Genomic DNA, 22,264 nt, shown 5'->3' on the forward strand with positions numbered 1-22,264 from the left:
ACAGTACAGTATGGCCCATTCAAAGGAAAAAATAAATCAACAAACTGTTGCTGAAAAGACCTGATGGCAGTTCTATTAGACAAAGAGTTTAAAATAACTGTCTTAAAAATGCTCAAAGAATTATAGGAATACATGGATAAAGCCAAGAAGACAAAGTATGAACAAAACAGAAATATCAATAAAGAGATAGAAAACATAAAAGTAAACCAAAAAGAAATTCTAGAACTAAGAAGTACAACTGAAATGGAAAATTCACTAGAGGAATTCAAAGGCAGATTTGAGCAGGTAGAATAAAGAATTAGCAAACTTGAAGACATGATAATAGAAATTATAAAGTCTAGGGAACAGAAAGAAAAAAGACTGAAGAAAAGTTAACAGAGCCTAAGTTAATAGACCTGTGGCATACCACAAAACAGACCAACACATGAATTGTGGGAATCTCAGAAACAGAAGTGAGACGAAAGGGCAAACAGAATATTTGAAAAAATAATGGATGAAAACTTCCCAAATTTCACGAAGACATGAATATAAACATCCAAGAAACTCAAAGAAAGATGAACTCAAAAAGACCCTAACCCAGATACACTGTAATCAGACTTTCAAAAGACAGAGAATCTTGACAACAGGAAGAGATAAACAAATAATCATACACAAGGGATCCTCAGTAAGATTATCAGCAGATTTCTCATCAGAAGCTTTGGAAGTCAGAAGTCAGTGAGCCAATATATACAAAGTGCTAAAAGCAAAACCAAAAAACTGTCAACAAAGAATCCTGTATCTGGCAAAATTGTCCTTTAAAAGTGAGGGAGATATTAAGACATTTCCAGGTAAATGAAAGTTGAGGGAGTTTGTTACCACTAAACCAGCTCTGCAAGAAATGCTCAAGGGAGTCCTGCAGGCTAAAATGGAAGGATACTATACAGTAACTCAGAGCTGTATGAAGAGACAAAGATCTCAGTGAAGGTAAAGACTTGAGCAATTATAAAAGCTGGTAATACTGCAACAATGATTTATAACTCCACTTTTTATTTTCTGCATGATTTAAGAGACTAATACATTAAAAATTATTAATCTAAAAGCTAGTATTACTGTCACTTTGGTTTGGAACTCCACGTTTTGTCTTCTACGTAATTTAAGAGATTAGTACTTTAAAAGAATTATTAGTATATGTTTTGGAGAACACAGTGTTCTTAAACCCAGAGCCTCAGATGTAGAGGGGTTCTAGCATGTGCATCTCCAAAAGAAAAAAAAAGCTTATCAAGAAAAGGAAGGTAACATGTCAAATTTGGGGTTTGGTTTGCAGCCATTCAGGTGATCAACAAGTACTTATTCAGCATATGCCAGGTGTCAAGCACAATCCCAGGTTAATTTAAGTTAAATTTAATTAAACTTAATTAAAGTCATATTTTAAAACAGGCCATATAATATTTTCAACTTATTGTGGTCCCAAAAGCAAGTTCTATTTCAAGATTTACTCAATGAATTCAGGTGAGTCATTTAACACTGTTGAGCCTTCACTGAAAGTAAAATGCTGATATTTCCTGCCCTTCAGACAGTGTTAAGTTACCGATCTCATTCTCTTTTTCCCTAGCCTACCTCTACTATCATTTTTAAAAGCTAAATATGAATTTTCCAGCCAGCCTTGCAGCCAGAGATGTGTGATGTAGCAAGTTGATGTAAGTAGAGATATAAGTACCCAATGAGATGTAAGTAATTGTCTGCTGAGGTGGGATGGAAAATTCTGGAAAACATTTACTTCCCTAGTAAAATGGCACAGACACAGCTAGTGCCACATCTCAAGCCCATTTTCTCCCTCCCTCTTCCTTGAATGCAACTGTGATAACTGAAGTATGACAACCATGTTGTGACTATAAAATGATAAGTAGAGGACAAAATCCAATGTGCTAAGGATGGCTGAATGAAAGATAGAAAAGTCTGAATCTTAGAAGAGATTACTCAGCAACTGGGTTGACTCCAACCATGGCTGACCTCCCGATTTCCTGTTATGTAAGAAAAGCATCATGCACCCCATTTTTATTAGGTCTCTGTTAGTCAGGGATTCTCTTTCCCGCAGCCAAACATATTGTTACATGGTTACCCTTTCCTCTTAAGCTGGTTGTAAGAATTTTACACAGAGATAACATAAAATGTATATTTTACATGATTGATTTTATATTCTCATTTTGCATATGAAGAAACTTGGGCTCCAAAAGGGTATGTAACAGAGCAAAGTTAACCCAGGTCTTCTAACTGCATGCCTATGATCACGCTTTATGCCTTGCCCCCTTTTGAAGTATACAGAATGTAAAATAACACTTTGTACATGATGATGCTCTTATAATACCTGTAAACATCTGTCTAGTCCTTTAAAATGTTAGACGCATTTTCAGTAACTTCATCAAGCTTGATTCTCAGAGCAGCCCAGTAAGGTAGATATTACTGATATCTCTATGGTCCATAGTTATCGTCATTTCCCTTCACTTCTTTCTCAACCACTACTGCTATTTGGCTCAGCAATTCTGCCCTCATGGGTTAACAGTTCCCACTTACTATTCTTTTTTTTTGATGGGTTCAAGCTCTTTCTTAGCTTCATGTTAGCCTTAGTCTATCTCTACCCATCCCTTGTAAAATTCTACTTTAATTCAGTAGGGACCGTAAGCACGCATCAGAGCTGACTTCGGCTTGGCTGAATCCAAGGAGCTCTGGAAATCACACCAAGGAGGCTGTCTGCATTGCCAAGTTCACTTATTAAAGAAAAAGTGCTTATAGTATTAGGCAAGAAACGTGATTAGAGCCGGTCCTGGCCAAGGACAACTTTTACAAAGATGGTGCCCCTGATTCTAGAGGAACAGTAGTTCCCTTTTTCCTACCAAACACGCTTGCTTAGAGGAAATCTCTTTGCCTCATTTGCGCTAACTGGGTGAAATCTGCCCCTTGCACACACACCCCCTTCAAGTTGGTGGCTGTAAAGTGATACCACATGTAAAAACTAAGACCGGTTTGTTGAAACAGATTCTTTGTGTAATGAAACATGGCAATTCAGTGTAAATAGGGAGCTAAGAAGGAACTTTACTTAGAACTTTTTCTACGAAGTCTTGTGGCCCATGGACCAGCATCGCCAGCATTACCTTGGAGTTTTTAAGAAAAATGCAGAACTCAGGCTCCACCCCAGACCTACTGAACAAAAATCTGAATTTTAACAAGAGCCTCTGGGGATGTGTACTATGTTGAAATTTCAGAAGACTACTGGGAAGAGCCACCTATCACATAGTTGCATCTGTTATGGGTGCCCATAAATCATTCTTTGCCAGAGTATATGTTCTTGCCATCTCTTTTATACCTGGAATGTGGTGCCTATAGAATTTCAGTGACCAAAAATGCACTTCCCTGACCCCACTTTTTTATCACTCAAAAGTGTAGGTTGGTCTACTAAAACTTGCTTTATAGTGAATATGTTTGAATGCATCCATTTGGGGAACTGGTGGATGTTTCACTGTATTATTTGTCCTCTCTGGTTAGATTTGGATTGAGATTTATAACTGAGTTCCTAAAATCTTATTGATCCTCAAGTACCACTCCAGCTTGTAAAGTCGACTGAATAAAATATGTGAAAGCATGTCATTTGGTGTCTATAATAGACTGTTATACCAAAACGTGGTGTTGTATTTTTGTTCGTTGAATTTTATGATATTATTCATTTTTTAATTTTTATTTTCTTTTTTTATGGAAAGGCATTTTATTTTAAATATAGCAGTGTGTACATGTCAATATGATATTATTGTTTTCATTTTAGGATCCACATTTAGAGGACGCTGAGGGGGATGGAGAGAGGAATATGGACTGTGGCAAATTTGTCTGATAATCCTTTCTTTAACAATTGTGTACAAATGTCTTCTAGGCTCCCACATTGGCCAAGAGATGAGCATATGGATGAATAAGACACAGTCTCTCTCTTCAATTTGCAGATGGTCACGTGGAGACAGAGCCCTGCACAGCTGGACCCCAAGGGTACCAGCAACTCTCCAGTCTATGCGAATGGTGCTTCCTAGAGCTAGATGCCACAGTCACCTTGTGGTTGGGTGACCAACTGTAAATTAAATGAATTAAGGCAGAAATGAACCCAAGAACTCAAGTAGCACAGTAAAGAGGGGTCAAATTCATAGCGAATGAAATGTGAGTGTGTGTGTGTCTGTGTGTGTGTGTGTACCTGGTGTACGTGTGTGAGTGAAGTGTGTGGGTATGGAATGAGTGGACGGGATATATATGTGTATGAGTGTGTGAGGTGTGTGTACTCCTTGTGTGTCTGGTGGCAGGAGAAGTGGAAGCTTTGGGTATCGGTAGAGCTTTCTGGAGGAAGAGATACCTGAGCTCTGTTTATTCAACTCCAACCAGGCTTTCCTCCTTCTACTCCACTGAAATGACACCTGCCAAGTTCTCAGTGTCTTCACCGCCACCGAACCTAACGGTGGATTCTTTGTCTTCACCATATTCATCCCCGTGAATTCCCATCTTGGTAAATGGCACCCACTTCACCTAGATGCTCAGACTGTGAACCTAGGAATTATTCTAGACCTTCTTTCTCTCTCACTCTCCATCCAATCCATCTACAAATCCTGGTAGTTCTGCCAGAATCGGAGCACTTCTCACAACTTTTACCACTAGTCAAAAGCTCTATATCTTTTGCCTTGACTATTAGAATAACTTCTGAACTGATTTTCCTGTTCTAGTTGCCTTCCTAAAGTCTATTTTACACTCAGCACCTGGAGTAGCCCTTTAAAACTCTAAATTTAATCAGGTAATTGATTTTTCTCAAGATATCTCAATAGCCTTCCTTCATGCTCTAATTCCATGTCACGGCCCCAGGCCGTACACGACACACGTGGTCCCTGGCTACCCTCCTACTTCTTTCTGACCTTTCTCCCCTCACTAACTCCTCTGTCCACACTGGCCTTCTTATTGGTTCTTGGACTCACCCGACAGGCTCCTGCCTCAGGGCCTCCACATTGTTTACCTTCTGGTTATAATGCTTTGCCACCAGTCAGTTACATGTCTTTTTCTTCATTTTATTCAGGCTCCAGAATTTCCCTGGTCTTTCTTTTTCCATCTTACCCCCTTTATTATTTTTTTTTTCTTTTAAGCACTAATTACTACTTAATATTTTATATTAATTTGTTTAGTATCTGTCTCCTCATTAGAGTGCAAGCTCCATGAAGTCAGGAACTTTGGTTTTTTCTTCCCTGTCTCTCTAACTCACAGCAGAGTGCCTGGCATAGTAAGTGCTCAATAAGGATGTACTTAATGACCAAATGACCAACTGACTGAACAGATATGGGCAAAGCATGAGCAATGCTGGGACCAAAGCAGTAGCTCTGGGGATGAACAACGGGAGCAGGATATTGAGGCTACAGGACTTGGTGATAATTGAATGCGGGTGCGAGGAAGCTTTCTGCTCTGGGTTACTGGCTGACTGTAGTTCCATTTGATGAGAGAAATAACATGGGGTGTAAGAGAGTAGGTTTAGAGGTAAAATGATTAGTTCAGTACTGGACATTTTGAATTTGAGGTGCCGATGGAGCATCCAGTTTGAGGTGTCTGATAAGCACATGGGAACAGGTGCCTGGACCTGGGGATAGGAAATTTGAGAGCTGGATGATTACAGGTAGTAGCTGGAGTCATGGGGGAAAATGGGTTCACTCAGTAAGCAGTCCAAGGGTAAGAAAAGAAAATGCAGTAGCTACTTCAGAGGCTTGAAGTATCATCCATCCCTGCTGCATTGTGTAGCACTCAATGGTGGCATCAGTCTTATTACCAGCCTAATATAAGAGCAATGAATGTACGTTGGGCCTGAGTTAGTTGATGGTGGTAGCAGGTTAACCTTTACAATTACCTTGTAACTTGTGTATACCCCAGAAAATACTCACACTTATGCTTCTCTCCACCTGACATGATGACCAAGTGGTCTGCTATTTTACATTGTGATGTACAAGGAAAGATGACTCATTATTATTATGGCAATTTCTCTGTTTCATCCCTACCCCTTCACTTCTGTAATCTCCCTAACGTGTGACTTCAGATTCTACCACTCTCAGAAGCTATTATTTGGAAGCCTTTAGTAACACAGAAATAATACACTTAATGCGCTTTCCACAATTTCATCCTCTTTGCCATTTCTGACATTTGACTGTTGATCATATCCTTTGTTATGAAGCACTCTCCTGTCTGTGGGAAGTTAATTTTGGTCATTTTTCTCTTTTCCTGGTTCTGCATCTTTCCCTGTGGGCTCTTTCCAAATTTTCAACCTTGGTCTTCAGTTGTTCTGTTTTATGGTTTCTCTCTAGGATCTCAGTCAAACATCCACAGCTTCACAATCCCCAAATCTGTGACCATCTCTGACCATGCTTCTTCCACCACTATCCCCACTTGTCTTATGAGCTTACATTTTTTCCAATAACTTTCTAAATAGTTCCATTTGGATGTCATACTTCATCACTGTAACCCTGAACATACTCTGAAACTGAACTCACCATTTTTCTCACAATACTGGCTCCTTTTTTTTTGACTTAGCTCTTCTCATCCATGGGAAATGTGCTGAGCCACAGAACTACCTTTAATTTTTCATTCTCTCGCTCAACTGTTTATCCAACCAGCCACCAAAGGGCATACATTCTTTTTTTTAATGCCTCTCATGTCTATCTTCTTTTTCTTTCCATTGCTATCACTTTGGCCAGGCATGGGCTATTACCTATAGGGTAGAGGTAAGAGTACAGGCTCTGGAGCTGGGCCACCTACGTTTGGATTCAAGCTCTACTCTTTACTATGTAACTTTGAATAACTCACACCATCTCTCTGTGTCTCTGTTACCTCATCGGTCAGATGAAGATAATAATGGTATCCATCTTACAGACTTGTTAGAGAATTAAATGAATTGATACATGTAAACACTTAGAATAGTCCTGTCACATTTACAGTGTGACAGCATTGGGTATTATTATTATTATCAGCCTTTATATAACTTTCTGACTCTCCCATCTGCCTCCCAACTATTCTTTTTTACAGCCTCCCAGTACATCTTCATCATCTTCCTAAAATACTTCCATCATGTCCCTCTTGCTGAGGGTCTGTTTCAAGATCCTCCCCAGCCTGGTGCCATCGTGGGTGGTCACCTTTATTTTTTACCCTCCCAAAGTTCATCTGTACTTTAGCTTCCATTTCAAGCATAGTATGATAGAGAGATGGGAGGAGTGGGGAAAAAAAGAAGCGTGCCTTACTTTTCACAGACCCAGTTCACCTCCAGATCTAGTTTCCAATCCCAGCTCTGTGTGACCTGAAACAAGTAACTTAATCTTTCTTCATCTGAACAAACTGGAGAGTAACAATTCTATATAGTGTTGTTATTAGTATGAAATGAAATGATGTATGTTAGCTGCTTCAAGCCCTTATTGGAGTGAGTCTGGATGTAAATAAAACACATCAATTAAATGAAATATTATGAATGGAATGTAAAAAATGAGCTTGGAATATGTGCAGACAAATGGAATATATGCAGAGCACCTGGAAGTTATGCAAGTTTATGGAAGGTATGTGAAGAGTTGACATAAATTAGGCTAGTTCATTCCCATCCTTTCCCTTAATTAAAACTGCTACTTGCTTCTGAGTACTCATCTTAACCCTCTCTGCCTTCCCATCTTAAAAATCCAACTCTGGTCTTGATATTTGGGTGATGTCTTTTTCCAACTCAGAGTTCTCTTTCCTCCTTATAAAATCTACAACACATATTGTCTAGACTGCTAATTTAGGGTTTACTATGAACTGCCCTGTGCGGTTAGTTAAATTTTTTATGTTTACATGTTTAGTCTATTCGGCTAAACTGTGTGTGCTTCTTGAGCACAGAAACTATTGATACGTCTTCATATTCCTTCAGCATGTAGAACAGAATTTTGCAAATAGCAGCCCACCAGGTTTATGTTTTTAATTTACCTTACTGTTTACCTTTGCCATGCTGACTGGTCGTGTTATAGGAATACCATGAACTCATGGGTGTCTCTCCTCCTCTGTATAAGAAGTGTCATGTCACCCTCCTGCCAGCTGGGCCTCTTGAGGCCACACTGACAATGCACCAGTCAAGCCATTACCAGCACCGTGTTCCTCTTTGTAAGTCTGGTGTAGATCGATGCAGAGGATGTGAAATCTGGTTGCTCTGTTTACAACTTGCAACTGCTTTCTTTTTGGTGGGAGCATTTAGAGTGGGTGTAGAAGAAAATAAGATCTAGCAAGAGCAAGTCTCACTTGGAATAATATATAAAATATTTTTTAAACAGTCCCTAGAAACTGCCTGCTCTTTCCTCATCTGGCAACTTTGATTTGAGTTTACACGGATTTTATTAGTTTAAAATGAGATGCATTCATAGAAGAGCCTTAACTTGCCTCATTAATTTATTTCAGTTTTGAGGTATTATAAGTAATCCTATTATAATGTGTAGGTGGCCTGAGCTAACTCAGGCTTTCTGTCCAAACACATTACAGAAAACCCCTTCCTCAACCAATGCTTCAGTGCTGACAGTGGTGCCCTGGGCCAGTCTCGGCACAGCACATAAGGGAGTAAAAGAGGCCGTTCATGACATGCTTTGGAGATTTATTCTATAATGAGCTTCAGCAGTCATTTCAAAGAGCCCAGGGCCATCTTAGGGAATTTTGATCCACAGACAAAGGACCTTGAACAGAAAGGGTTCAACCCCTCCTTCCAAGGCCTCGTTACTCAGCCTGATCAAGTACTAGATTCCTGACACCCAGGCCTTGATTCCAGCACAGCCTTACCACTGATCAGTAAGTACCTGCTAGTTGGAGAGGCAACAAAAATAACACTGGTGGCTCAATCACTCCATAAAAATAGGGTTTATACTGATACTAGTAACAGCTCTATGTATAGAGCGCTCTGCTAAGCGTTTTACATCTGCTGTCTCATTCTATCTTCATAGCAACCCTACAGAGTAGGTTGAAGACCAACCGAGGCTCGGGTAAGAGTCTAAGGATGTTATTTGAACCCAGGTCTCACTAGCTCCAAAGTTTCTTAGGCCAAATATTGTATTGCCTAAATGAGGATGTTTCTTGAAATGGTAAATGTTTTGGAGGCTGAGTCTTTGAAAACACATGACTCTATATGATCTTAAGTAGTGTGTTTACTTTGAAGAAAATATTTCAGTAATACCTAATAAAAATGGAGAACTTAGTCACATGGTGAAATGTGTGTATAAATCTTTTCAAACTGATGTTTAAATGTTCCGACTTTGTATTGATTACTTTTCTGTGTGTATAGGTATCTAGGTGGGGAGGTTATTGGCTAGTTAGGTGCACAAGGAATTGGAAATGTTGACTCTCTTGATCTTAGCAGCTTTTACATGGGTGAATACTTATGTAAAAAATTCGTTGAGCTGTATGTATACTTAAGATTGGTACACTATATTTGTAAGTTATACCTCAATAAAGACTTTTAACAATTAAAACATAAAATGCCTAAAATACTCTGACTTCATTGCTATTTGGTGGAAGCTTAGATTATTGATTTAAGACCTTTCTTCTTTTCTAATAGAAGTAGTGTACACTGCAAATTTCCCCTAAGCACTACTTCATTTGTGTTTCCTATATATTGATATATTGTGTTGTCATGCTTGTTCAATTCAAAATATTTTCGATTTTCCCTTATAAATTCTTCATTGACCCATTAGCTACCTTGTAGTGTTGTTTAACTTTCAGGTAACTGGGGATTTTTCTATTTTTAATTTCTAGTTTAATTCCATTGTGGTCAGAAAACATATTCTGAATGTCTTCCTTTCCTTTAAATGTGTTTTGTAGCCCAGAATATGATCTATGATCTATATTCAATGTTCTGGAAATAATTTACATTCTGCTGTTGTTGGCTGGAATGTTCTATAGATGTCAGTTAGATTAGGTTGGTTGATAGTGTTGTTCAGATCTTCTATAGTCTTACTGAATTTCTTCCTACTTGTTTTTATCAATTACTGAGAGAGAACTGTTGAAGTCTCCAACGATAATTCTGTATTTGTCTTTTTCTCCTTGTAGATCTGTTTTTATTCATATATTTTAAAGATCCATTAATTGGTGTATAGGATTATTATATCTCCTTGATTAATCAACCCCTTTATCATTAAGAAATGACCTTCTTTGGGCTTCCCTGGTGGCGCAGTGGTTGAGAATCTGCCTGCCAATGCAGGGGACATGGGTTCGAGCCCTGGTCCGGGAAGATCCCACATGCCGCGGAGCGACTAGGCCCATGAGCCACAATTGCTGAGCCTGCGCGTCTGGAGCCTGTGCTCCGCAATAAGAGAGGCCGCGATAGCGAGAGGCCCGCGCACCGCGATGAAGAGTGGCCCCCCGCTTGCCGCAACTAGAGAAAGTCCTAGCACAGAAACGAAGACCCAACACAGCCATAAATAAATAAATAAAATTTAAAAATAAATAAATAAATAAAGCAAATAATTAAAAAAAAAAAAAAAAGAAAGAAATGACCTTCTTTATTCCTGGTATTATTCTTTGCTCAGAAATCTACTTTGTCTGATATCAGTATAGCCACTCCAGCTTTCTTTTGATTAGTGTTATCATGGTATATCTTTTGCCATCTTTCACCTTTAACTTATTTTTTGTCTTTATATTTAAAGTGAGTTTCTTGTATGTACCATACAGTTGGGTCTCACTTTTTTATCCAATCTAAAAATTTCTGCTTTTTAATTGGTATGTTTAGACAATTTACATTTAATATGATTATAGATTTGATTAGATTTAAATCTACTGCATTGATATTTGTTTCTAATTATCTTATCTATTCTTTATACCTTTTCTCCTCTTTTTCAGCCTGCTTTTGGATTGAGTATTTTTATGATTCAATTTTATCCCCACTATTGACTTATTACTTATAGGTCTTTTTAAAAAAATAGTAGCTGACTAAGCATTTACTATATATATATAGATATAGATATAGATATAGATATATATCTATATATATATTTGTCAATTACAAGTTACTCTCAAATAATATTGTACTGCTTTGAGTAAGGTGTAAAATACTTATAGTAATGTATTTCCAATTCTATCTCTCAGATTTTATGCTATCGTTGTCATACATTTTATATTGTACATGGTATAAACTTCGGTATATTGCTATTATTTTTCATTTAGAAAGTAACATCTTTTAGAGTGATGATAAATTAGAAAAAAATGTCTTTTATATTAACTTTCATTTTAACCATTCATGGAAATCTTCATTTCTTTATTTGACCTAAATTTCTGTCTGCTATCATATTCATTCTGCTTGAATAACATTCTTTTTTAAAAAATTTTTATCAGAGTATACTTGATTTACAATGTTGTGTTAGTTTTAGTTGTACAGCAAACTGAGTCATATATATATATATATATATATATATATATATATATATATATATATATCTCCATTCTTTTCAGATTCTTTTCCCATATAGGTTATTGAATAACATTCTTTAACATGTCTTGTAATCCAGGTTTGCTGAAAATGAATTCTATCAGTTTTCATTTGCTTGAAAAAGTCTTCACTTTGCCTTCATTTTTCAAAGACATTTTCACTGAGTAAAGGATTCTAGATTGACAGGTGTTTTGTTTTTTTTTCTTTCAAGCTTTTTCACTCCACATCTTAGGCTTGCTTTGTTTCTGATAAGAAGTCTCTGGTGTTTCTAATCTTTGTTCCTCTGTTTGTAATGTGTCTTTTTCTCTGGCTGTCTTCAGACTTGCTGTTCAAGTTTGGTTTTCAGAAGTTTGCATCTAATGTGTTTAGGTATGTGTCATGTGTGAGGTGCTCGATGGTTATTCTGCTTGAGGTTCTTTGAGATTCTTGGATTTGTGGTTTGATATCTTTCTGTATGTTTGGAAAATTTTCAGCCACTATTTTCTCAGCCAATGTCCACATTCTGTCACTTTGAAGGGGCCTGTTTCTACTTAGATTTCAGGCCTGTTGGTTGCCTTGAAACTTCAGGTCCCTCAGTCACGCAAGGAAAGTTCTGATATTACAGTTTATCCAGTTTTTTCTTGTTGTCAGAGTGGAAGCAACAGTGTTTCCTAGAAGGAAGTGAAATTCTCTTTATTTGAATAGGAAACTTAAAATCAGTATCTGTTTGGTATAGGAAACTGTCAAAACTGTGAAAGGTTTGAGATTTTACCCTACTTTCAGGTTAACTGGGTAGCCTGCCTCTGTTTCATGGATGCTGACCAAAGATCCAAGACTCCTGAGTCAGACAAAGGTTAATTTGTTACTCCTAGTAATGGGGGTGTGCAGGATATCATCCTTTTTGTGCCCATTCCCCAAGCATCAATTCTTATAGGGCAATAAACAGAGCCAGATGATACCTACACATGCAGTGGGTTGTGTTATAGGTCAACCCTGAGTTTAAGAAAACCAAATCTTTTATAATGGGCAGTAAGCATATTTGCGCTTTTCTGTGGAGGGAAATACTATTTCTTTCTTGTTTGCTGTGCGGATATCCTTGAAGAGATAGTTTAGAATAAAGGCAGTCTGTGCCTCTGCTCTCATGTGAGAGACCTACGGAAATTGTCTCCCAATAGAGATAGCATCTCATGAGCTGATCTAGTTTCTCAATCCACATTCTCAATCCAATTGTATCAGTAATTCAGCTCTATATTTTATGTCCCAGGGTCTATTTCCATTCATTTCAGTATTTATTCTGGACCTCTCCTGTGCCAGCCAATGTGCCAAGTGCTGAAGATACTACAGTGAACAGAATAAATATGGTCTATATTTCTCCCAGCTGATAAATATGATAATTGAAGTTCTCAGGGTTTTTAACAAACCATACAAAGTCCCAATAGGCTAAACTTCCTGCAGTGGGAGAGTTTAGATATTCAGACCATAACACCTGACTGCCATTTACATTTACATCCTGAACCTGATCATCATTCCTTTTCTATTATGTGTGTCCTTGTAAGCATTTTAATACCTGTCTGTGAAGTTTTTAAAAGCAAGAACTGCATTTATTATGCTCTACTTTGCTGTGACTCCTCATACATTTTATTACCACATAGGAGACATGAGAATTTATTTTGTGAATGTGATTTTAAAGGTGTTCTCTCAATCTTACGTGTTATTCCATTAGAAAATGATACTTAATCCTACTTTTCCATAGCATGGTAAAATGGCCAAATAATTTCTACCTGGATGTCTGCCATAGCAAAAAGCTTTGAATCATTAGGCATAACATGCAAATTCTGACATTTTATCCTCAGCAAACTTTACACTTCAAAAAATAGATGTGGTGCTTCCTATTTCTGTATATGGAGGTGAGAGATAACAAAATTGAAGGAAGTTTGGATTTGCAAATGACCTGGAACCACATTTTGAACATTATTTTTTTAACCACATGTCCTTTACAAAACAGATATTAAATGTAATCTTTTTTTTAAATTGCCAGGAATAGGAATATAGTGGCAATTCATTACTGATAAAACATCACGAGGTTATCTAAATATTTCCCCCAAATAGTGCCTTTGACTTAGTCAAACCCAGCCAATATGTTTTCTTAGAACTTTACCCTTGATTTTTAAATTTCACAAATGTGTATGCATGTATATCAATAAAGTAAGATAGAGGGAGATATAATTTAAACTATATTCTTTATTCATTTATGTTTAATTTATGTGTCTCGAACAGATGTTTGTGTGCCTGGGGTGTCTTGTCAAGATGCCTTTGTAAGTGCTGCCCTTTGAACCTACGAATGATGTCTTACCAGCACTCAACCTGGGAAGGGCCAAAGTTCAACTCTCGACTCCATGTGTGCTGCTTGTTTTAAATGTGAAACTTGGCACTGAGTGTCCCCCTGTGCCGGGTTATTATTCTTGGAATGCAAAAGGTACATGTTTTTGTAATTCTCTGAAAAGCTTCTCTATAGCTTTTCCAGAATCTAAGTCAGATTTTGCTTCCAGGGCTATGTTCCAAGGTATAAAATCCATTTTTTAGCAGCTCACCGACAGATGGGTGCTATTTTTGAAATCCATATGGGCTTTCTTGTCTGCTAGGGTCTATTTAATGGTCTACGTTACTAACACAGAAATATACTTACTGCATTTGTTCTTCCCTTGCTGCATAAAGTGTTCTGATTTCCATCCAAAATACCGAAGCAGTTCTGGGGCGGAAAGGAAGAGCAAACTCACTGGCAAGTGAACTTGAGTCAGCATTTCTGAACCTCTGAAGATTTCATTTCAACATTCATTGGCACCTTAGGTGTTAGGAATAGTGAGAGTATGATGCCTACAACTACCTGTGCAGCCTGAGAGAAGAAAATAAAAAGTAAAATCTATGCATGTGCTATATCTACAGCTGGTATGTTCTTGAAAGAGTATGGGTAGATTAAGGTTTGAGATATTAAATTATGTTTTAAATGGACTAGGAGAGCATTTCAAAACAACATTCGAATTAAATTAAAAAAGAAACTTTCCTTATTTAAAGAACTACTTGGTATTCATTTTAAAATTCCTTGTTTTGGGAACTACGACCTTACCTATCTGAAATTCACCTCGCCTGTAACTCCTCCCACTCAAGAACATAACCTGGATTTACAAAATAAGCCAAAGGTGTAACCTCAAGCTAAAATCGATATCACAATGTTCATGCACTAATCCCAAGAGCATCACTCAGTGGTAAGCCCCCCTTCAAGATCTATTTATTTGTAGTTCATGGACCATTCTAAAAATTACCTATTTTCTGCTTCTTGTTTATATTAGTTAGCTAGGGCTACCATAGCAAGTACCACAGGCTGATTAAATGAAAGATGAATTAAATAAAAGAAATATATTTGCTTTGTTCTGGAAGCTGGAAAGTCCGTGCTTTCATTTCATTCTGAGGGTTGATTTCATTCATTCTGAGGGTTTTTTCTTTGGCTTGTAGATGGCTGTCTTCTCCCTTTATCTATACATGGACTTTCCTCCATGTGTGTGCATGCCTGTGTCTAAATTTCCTCTTTTCATAAGAACCCCGGTCATATTGGATTAGGGCCCACCCTTAAGACCTCATTTAACTTAATCACCTCTTTAAAGACCTTATTTCCAAATATAGACATGTTCTGAGGTACCGGGAGTTAGGACTTCAATATATGAATTTTGGGGGATACAATTCAGCCCATAACATTATTTATAGCAGCTTTGAAGCAGGAAATATAAACAGTAACTATAGAAAAATACGGCATTAATCAGGTATATTGATAGTAGAAATAAGCAATAACCCAAAGGCAAGAAAGAAGATAGCAAATTTATTTTGAAAGCTCATGTAAATATATTGAAAAGCACAAAAGTCTGGTGTAAACATCCTTGCATCTCTCAGCAAGTCCTGGATCATCTTGATATAACTGCAGAATTATATCAAGTTATAACAATTATCAATTATAACTGATGCTCTGAGGAAAAAAAAAAAGTGAAGTGTTCATCATATAGAAGCAACAATTTCTCAAAGAACGACAGATGGGAGTTGAAGTCCTAACACTCTCACTTGGGACAAGTCACTTAAACTCTTAGTATTTGTTTTCTCATTAGTATCTTGAGAGTAAAATTATTTGTACAATACCATTGATAAGAAAGCCATGTATGGGTAAGTGCTTCATAAACTGATAAGAATTCTACAGGGACTAGGGTTTTAGATCCAACAAGAAGACAGGAAAATATGTATTACAATTAAATAGGATCTATATTTACATATCAAAATGATCAAGGAGGGAAAATGTTAAATTTTTTTAATGAGGCATGTCATGAGTTATCTGGAAAACTGATTTTTAATAATAAAAAAGTCAAGTCAACATCTAGGAGTTCCCTACACTAAGGATTCATTGCAATGATCTTCCTTAAGATAGAGAATAATTGCTTGTTAAAATAACCAGATGAGGTCTTTCTGACTAATATTGCCCTGTATCCAACTATAAGAAAATAGAAGCCATTAGAAGTAATATGATATAGTAGAAAGAAATCTGCTCTACAAACCGAAGGAATTGGATTCTGATTAGAATTTTGTTACTACCTTGAACTTCATTTTGTTTTTCTGGGTCAGTTTCCCCATATTTAAAATAGAGGTATAAAACCAGATGGTTTATATAGTATCTTCTAATAGTAAAATTTATAAGACATATTTCTGTTTCCTTTCCTGTTTCCTAGAATGGGGAGATCTAAAAAAGAAATGGCCTCTACTTACCTTAATTTCCATTCTCTCCACCAATATGTGGAGATGAGAAGGGTGGGATATGAATCACCAGGGAGCCTGATCTCCACCTACACAGCCATCTGTCTTGCCATGGCAACATTGACTCTTTGAATCTGAGTCTTAGGTATCTGTTCCCTGGGTGGGCATTTCCAGGATAACACATGATTGTCAAATCTAAATCTCATAATGGGTAGGTTGCCATTTTAAGCTGTTAACTGCTCCTTAGAGAGGCACCGGCCTCTGCCCCACTCTGTCAGGGGCATGCTAATCTCTGACATTGAGAAGAAACCAAATAACCTGAACAGTCACAATATACATATAGAGTAGGTCAAGAAAATGTGCCTTTAAATGCTGTCAATAATTTAGTAACTATAGGAAGCCCAGTGCCCTCAGCCTTTCTCTTTGTAGTCCTAAGAAGAAAGTCCTTGTCCTAGATGGAAGCACATCTGAGAGTTCCCCTAAATGAAAACAATAAGAATCCACCTTGTGACCACCTAGAGGGGTGGGATAGGGATCGTGTGAGGGAGACGCAAGAGGGAGGAGATATGGGGATATATGTATATGTACGGCTGATTCACTTTGTTATTCAAGCAGAAACTAACACACCATTGTAAAGCAATTATACTCCAATAAAGATGTTAAAAGAAATGAAAAAAAAAAAAAAAAAGAATGCACTAAGTGTTAAAAATAAATTCTTCAATCCTTCTACCTAAAGCAGTTAGGGATTTGGGGATGGCACCAGAAATGGTTAGCAAGCAAGCACTTTCTCAGGCTCTAAGTAATCCAAGGTTGGACATGAGAAGATAACCTTCACAGAGCTTGTGATCTGAGAGTGAAAGAACAGTGTGAAGTTCTGATATGAGGGATTTAGAAAACAGGGAAATGCTTCTGCAGCACAGCCTACAGGGATACAGATTTTGAACTCTTAAAGGCAATTCAAATTTAATGTGTCAGCAACATATTTGCTGCCCCTGAAAAGCCAATTCCTATTTTAAGTCACTCAAGCCAGAATGGAACCTCTTGTACTTAATCAGTAACTAGGACCTACTGATTCCATTTCCGAAATATTTCTTTTTTTTTTTTTAATTTATTTATTTTATTTTTATGGCTGTGTTGGGTCTTCATTTCTGTGCGAGGGCTTTCTCTAGTTGCGGCAAGTGGGGGCCACTCTTCATCGCGGTGCGCGGGCCTCTCACTATCGCGGCCTCTCTTGTTGCGGAGCACAGGCTCCAGACGCGCAGGCTCAGTAATTGTGGCTCACGGGCCCAGTTGCTCCGCGGCATGTGGGATCTTCCCAGACCAGGGCTCGAACCCGTGTCCCCTGCATTGGCAGGCAGATTCTCAACCACTGCGCCACCAGGGAAGCCCTGAAATATTTCTTAAATCCATTTCATTCTCCTGTTTTTATTACAACTGTCCTAGTTAAATGTCTCTGACTCTCAACTTACCAACCTGTAAATCATTCTTTACACAATCAACAGATTATCTCAATAAAGTACAAATTTAACCAGATCACTTCTCTGCCTAAAGCACTTACATAGCTCCTCATTTACTTCAGTAGAAGTCCGGGCTCCTCAGAAGGGTATATAAGGCCATTTGTCACCTAACCCACCTTTGATAGGGCCACTCTACCCACTTTCTTTCCCATTTCCCATTCCCATCCTCCCATTCTGGCTTTAAAACATATCAATTCTGATCCATTTGTATTTCTTTACACATTGTTTTAACACACTTCATTCTAGAAAAGCAACATAAATGTTGTAAGTTTTATAGCTTAGGTGCTCTTGTAATAATTTCATAATTTTCTGGAACAAACGAGTTCTGAATAAGTTTAAATTGTAAGTGCCATTTCTTCCCCATCATACCATCTTTCACTAAGCTGAGCATTTAGGTTCATTTTACAGTGAAGGTAGAACCCTAGATTAAAGAAAGGTAGCAGCAACCTTTATAAGCCAGCAAACTCTTATCCACTACCACAATCTTTACACCATACCAGGCAAAGTTATAGTAAGATAAATTGATTTACAGAATACAAGTTTAGAAATAGTAGATGAGCAATATAATAGTCCTTTGATAAGCCTTGTTTAGTGCAAGGCATTTCTCTCCACAGGCATAAGCATAACTAATATTGGGGTGGGGCGGGGGAGGCGGTGGAAGGAACATGAGCTGCTGTCCGTGGTCCTGATACAAAAACACATACTATGATAAGGTTGTTCTCTTTGGGCCATTTCTATCATCTTCCAGGACCCAAGAGTTACATCAATACTGCTAACTGGCTTTTTGAGTGAGTCAGTGATTTGAATGAATACTGTTGTGGATTGAATTGCATCCTCCCCAAAAGTATGTTGAAGTCCTAAACCCTAGAACCTGTGAATGTGACCTTATTTGGAACTAGGGTCTTTGCAGATATAATCAAGTTAAGATAAGGCAATACTGATATCATTATAACAAGAGGAAAATTTGAACACAGACACGGGGAAGGTCATATGAAAACAGAATCAGAGATTGTGTAATGCATCTATAGTTTAAGGAACACAAGGCATTGATGGCAAACACCAGAAACTAACAGAGGCAAGGAAGGATTCCTCCCTTAGAGCCTTCAGAGAGAGCTTGACCCTTCCAACTCCTTGATTTCAGACTTCTAGCCTTCAGAACTTTGAGAGAATACAGTAGACTCTTGAACAATGTGGAGGTTAGGGGCACCAACCATCCACACACAGTCAGAAATCTGCATGTAATTTTACAGTGGGCCCTCCATATCCATGGTTCTGTATGCATCTGAGGATTCAACCAACCGTGGTTAGTGTAGTAGTGTAGTATTCAGTGGAAAAAAAAAATCTGAGTATAAGTGGACCCACACAGTTCAAACCCGTGTTGTTCAAGGGTGCACTGTCCATTTCTGTGGTAATTTGTTATGGCAGCCCTAGAAAAATAATACAAGCACAATATAAATAATCCTTTGGGCTTTTTGTCTGATGCTCTTTTACAGTCTCAAGTCTTAGCTAGTTATCTTTCTTCAAGCTCTAGGTTTGGTGCGCTCATTTGTATGTATAAAATATAATAGTGTTCAGAACTGAATATGATAATGCCTACAAGTGAGGGAGATCACATTGTCTACACTTAGTCAGGCTTTGGGTCTGCCTCCCATGATACTGCTCTATTTCTGCTTCAGTTCAGGCAGCAGGGCAAGTATATCTTTCACTTAAAGAAATAAAATAAATAGCTCCCTATTATTCAGAATTAGTGGTGATCTGTAGGTAATTTACAGAGATTTTGTTTTCCAGCTTTTCTCCTTTGGATCTTCATTTCTTAAGTCTTTCTCTGAACATCAGCAGTGATTTTAATGTTTCTACCTACTGTTTTAAGACATTATTAGGCAAAGAAAGAATGGGAATTATCCCTCAAAATGTCTGTTTTCCTGGAGGAGAGACTTGTGAAGAAGCAGCTAGGGAGAGAGAGCGGCATGGTGAACGTACCATGCTTTGCAAACTGTAAAAGTTCCTTGTGACTTGGTTTTTTCTGACTGCAGTGAAAACAGGGTGCTTTCTCCCACTGCCATGTAAACATTCAGTGGCCAAACAAGGTTATCTTTTTTATTCTTCTGCTTATGTATGTCTCTTTGCTGTTGATGAGAACACAGAAGAATCCCTGCCTTCATCACCTTTTCATCTGGGTGTGTATGTGACCAGGAGGCGTGGGCTCAGTGCTCTGTGTGCTGATGTTATCAAGATACCTTATAGGGCAATACTGTTGAAGAGTTTCCTGTTGCTTCAGAACAGAATAGTCTTTCAGACAACGTACTCTGGGTCAATGATGCTGACAGGCTGCACGTTAACTCAGAAGGAGTCTTTTGCATGATGGGCATCATGACATCTAATTCTTGGATTGTTTTCATTCTTTTCTTTTAAAGGGAGTGATCTTTATCCCGTTGTCATCTTCCTCTAGATTTCGAAACACATGGTCTATCCTGGTGTAAATGCAGCAGATGTCTCTGGGGGGGGCTTCCTGAGATGGATTTTCGGGAGTGAATTTTGGGACTGGCATCTAAGTACGTTATATAAACAGACTGACTTCACTCAAGTTGCTCTCAGGTCACGGCACTAACTTATTAGAATTTGATACACAGTGAGAACTCCTGTAGGACTCAATTATTTTATTTTGATAATTTATGAATATATGCAGTGAACCCGTGGACTTTATTTCAAGATTATTGTCATTGTCACTAACTGAAATAGGCAGTATCTTGCAGACATTGGTATTAATTTGTGAGATGTTAGTCCAGAATCTTGCTCTTTTCTTTAGGCCTCTGTGAATAAGTGAAAAAATTATTATTTTCTTGGCCAAAACAGTTTGCCAGTGAATGAATGACTTATTTAATAAAACAATTCCTATGGTTCTTGTTTGAGTATGCTGTTACTCTTTTGACGTAGGACTGTAGCCTTTGGATTAAGCCAAGAGGTCAGGACGACTTAGAAGCAAAAAGTTTGTTTTCATCAGTCATCTTTCTAAAACAAAGCACTTACCATGACATTTTTTTCTGTTCAAAAACCTTTGTATTGTGGACTCAACTATGGAAATGCTTTGTCACTTATATCTTCCTCTGTCTGACCGCTCCTGTCTGTAAAACAAGCTGCAGAATGTATACTATTTCTTGCATTAGAAAGGTGACTCTCCCCAGGGAGAAAATGATTTGTGCATAGTGACACAGTTCGTGCTCTGTTATGAGCCAAATAAGAAAATGAATCTTGCCTAACTGCCAGAAAAGTGGAAAACTAACTTAATTTATTTGATAACGATAGAGCTAGTTAATAAGCTTAGCGTGGGGTAGATACCTAAAAGATTCTGATATAATTTGGATATTGAATTTTAGCAAGGCATTGGGCAAAGTCTTGTAATATGCTTATGGACATGATGTATAATGACTGTTGCACAAACAAATTTACATTTATGCTGTATTAAAAGAGGTATAATACTTGTAACAAGGTATATATTGGTCCCATCCAGATCGGTCTTAGTCAGAATTTTTTGGAGTTGTGGGCTCAGTTCTGGGTACTATGCTTTAAGGAGACATTGACTACATGAAATGTATTTAGAGAAGAGAAACTAGAATGGTGAAAAGATTAAAACTCAAGTCATTTGAAGGAAGGCTGAGTTAATTCAGAAGTCAGACCTGGGTTTGTCACATCATTTTCTAGCTGTGTGGAGCTGGACAATTTTTTTAACCTATCTGAATTTTAATTTCCTGATATGTAAAGGGAGGGATAATAATAATAGTGTTATTATTATATATAATGTATATAAAATAATAATACTCTGCCTTAAGAGGATTAAAAGACAGGTATTAAAACTATCTGGCAGATGGTAGGTTTATGGACTGAATGTTTGTGTCCCCTCAAGTTCATAAGTTGAAACCCTAACCCTCAATGTGATGGTATTTGGAGGTGGGACCTTCAGGAGGTAATTTGGTTTAGATGAAGTCTTGAGTGTAGCACCCTCGTGATGGGATTAGTGCCCTTATAAGAAGAGGAAGACGCATTGAGAACCCATTCACAAAGTGAGCACACCAAGGAAAGGCCATGTGAGGACATGGTGAGAAGGTGGCCATCTGTAAGCCAGAAGGAAAGCCCTCACTGAGAACCGAATCTGCTGGTGCCTTGACCTTGGATGTCCTAGATTCCAGAACTGTGAGAAAATAAATATCTGTTGTTTAAACAACCCAGTCTGTGGTGTTTTTTTCATAGCAGCCTGAGCTGACTAAGATAGTAGGTACCATTATTTCAAAGAATTAGAACTAATATCTAGAAGGTTCTGGGAGGTAGCTTTGCTTCACTGTGAGGAAGGGTTTTCTTGTATTCAAGGCATTCTAACAAGAGAGTGGGGGAGTGAATTCCTTCTAGCTGAAGTATTCAGAGTCTGTATGGTAACCTGACTGATCTGTGTAACCTTTCCACCCACCTTCCTGTATCGGCTCAACCTTTGCTGTCTCCTAGAGAATCAAGGCCCAAGTGATTAAGAAACCATATA

This window comes from Eubalaena glacialis, chromosome 7 (assembly GCF_028564815.1).
Source record: "Eubalaena glacialis isolate mEubGla1 chromosome 7, mEubGla1.1.hap2.+ XY, whole genome shotgun sequence".
NCBI classification, from domain to species: domain Eukaryota; kingdom Metazoa; phylum Chordata; class Mammalia; order Artiodactyla; family Balaenidae; genus Eubalaena; species Eubalaena glacialis.